We start from the raw sequence: 2,371 nt of genomic DNA, 5'->3' as shown, positions 1-2,371 counted from the left end.
GAGTTAGGTGCTATACTCCTACTCATATTGCTATGTTCTGAGCACTTATTTTCTGCTTCCTAAATTATTACTTATCTGTAATCAAGTGTGTTCTGACCTGCGATTCATAGAACATGTTTTGTTTGTTTGTTTGTTTTTGAGAAAGAGCACACTTTATCGGGAAGCAGACTGCTGCACAGTGACCAACAGACAAAGGCCACCCAATGGGCACTTACACACTAATTGTACTCCAAAAGACACAGAATTTTGCTGATAAAATCAACGAGAACAGGGGTTCCTCTGGGCAACTCCCCCAACCTCATCCCTTTCAGGGTTCGACAGATCTCCCAACCATTTTCCTGATGGCAGCTGTGGTTCACTAGAGATGGAACCCCTCAGGGGTGCCTTCTTGTTTCTTAAAAAGAACATTTTCTTTAGATTTTTTGAAGTCTTCATTTTTCACTTTCATTCTATGTTCTCTTAAGGCCATCAGAGCAGCTTCTGTACAGATTGGCTTGGTGTCAGCAGGAGAGAGGTCATCTCTAGCTACGATCAAGTCGTCCAGGGTTACATCATCGGCCAGCGTCATCCTGCTTGTGTGAATCTGAAAGATGCTCTTCTTAGTCTTTTCATCAGATAGGGGAAACTCAATCTTCCTGTCAATGCAGCCCAGTCTGGTAAGTGCTGGATCCAAAGTTTCTATTTGGTTTGTGGCCATGATAACTTTCACATCTCCCCTAGAATCAAATCCATCTGACTGGTTCAACAGTTCCAATGTTGTTCGCTGAATTTCTCTCTCACCACCAGAATTTGAGTCATATCTTTTTGTCCCAATGGCATCAGTTTCATCAATAAACATGATGGATGGTGCGTGTTCTTCAGCAACTCGAAACAATTCCTGTACGAGTTTGGGCCCATCACCTAGGTACTTCTGAATGAGTTCAGAGCCAACCACTCTCAAGAAATTGACTGAGGTTTGGTTTGCTACTGCTTTGGCTAACAAGGTTTTACCTGTGCCAGGTGGCACAGGTAAATGACCCCCTTAGGGGCTTTATAGCGAATGACCCCCTTAGGAGGCTTTATACCCATCTCTTTATAATATTCAGGATGGGTGAGAGGAAGTTCCACAGATTCCTTAATTTCCTGAATTTGGTTGTCCAACCCCCCAATATTGGCATAGGTCTCCCGGGGGGCCTTTTCCACCTTCATCACTGTGACCAGGGGATCCGTGTTATCTATCAGCACCCCTATCATGGCTTGCACCTTGTGGCTGAGCAGGACCAAGCAGCCAGGTTCCAGCAGATCTTTGTCTACAAGTGAAAGAATGCCGACATAGTGTTCTGAGCCCACAGATGTAGACACAGTGGCGTGATTTTCATCGATGATCTCTTCCAAGTTTCCTACTGACATCGGAGTCCCTCTCAGATCATCCACTTTTGATGTTTCCTCCTCTTGCTTTTCTTCTAATGGTTTCATTTGTTTCTGATTTCTAATGAACTCTTCTTCCATGAGAAGACAGTCTTTAATTCTAACTTCCATAATTTTAACCAGCACTGAGTGTGAGGTGTCACCAGTGGCAATTTGCTGGCAGCATATGATCCCTTTGTTTTCTTCTTCTTTTTCCCCACTCTAGTTGGTACAGGAGGTTCATATTTCTTTTTCTTGTCCTTGTCATCCTTCTTTCCACCTCCAGGATATGACCACCACTCTGACTTTGAACCATCTTGCCTTGGCCACCTGAGCTTCTGCTGCCAGAAGTCCGTCCACCCAGAACATGTTATTATGATCTTACAGAACACAGTTTATCTTATAACTTACATTTTTCTTCTCATAGAGTCTACTTCCAAATTCTTGAAACCTACGGTTGATTGTATGTTCAAAACAAAGTTAGTGCAGTCCATGGTCATCCTTCTTTTTTTCTTTTTTTTTTTAGCTTCGTTTACCACTTCTGTTAGGTTTCTAGGGTTGCTGTAAAAACAGTGGCTTACAACAACAGAAATCTATTTTCTCACAGTTCCGGAGGCTGAAAATTCAAAAATCAAGGTATTTACAAGGCTACACTTCCACTTCCTCTGAAGCGCCCATGGTGCAAATCTGATCCATGCTCTTTCCTGGCTTCTGGTGTCGCCAGCAATCCTTGACATTCCTCAGCTTGCAGCTACACCACTCCACTTTCACCTGGCAATATCCTCTCTAGGTGTGTCTGCATCTCCATATTTCTGTGTCTCCATTTCCCTATGCGTATATGGACACCAGTCATTGGATTTAGGGCCCAGCCTAATCCAGTATGAACTCATCTTAACTACAGGCATGGGGGCTAGGATTTCAACATATGTCTTTGCAGAACTCAGTTCAACAAATTATTTTTGTGATGTTTGCTATTGTCTATGTC

General features: G+C 43.1%; 1 pseudogene; it reads right to left on the bottom strand.

The window, feature by feature from the left end:
* Positions 1-358: 358 nt before the first annotated feature.
* On the bottom strand, positions 359-1,702 carry LOC108532451 (26S protease regulatory subunit 4 pseudogene; annotated as a pseudogene).
* Positions 1,703-2,371: the final 669 nt, after the last annotated feature.

Source organism: Rhinopithecus bieti, unplaced genomic scaffold, assembly GCF_001698545.2.
Source record: "Rhinopithecus bieti isolate Rb0 unplaced genomic scaffold, ASM169854v2 scaffold_8307, whole genome shotgun sequence".
NCBI classification, from domain to species: Eukaryota; Metazoa; Chordata; class Mammalia; order Primates; family Cercopithecidae; genus Rhinopithecus; species Rhinopithecus bieti.
This window is presented reverse-complemented; position numbering and strand designations above follow the sequence as displayed.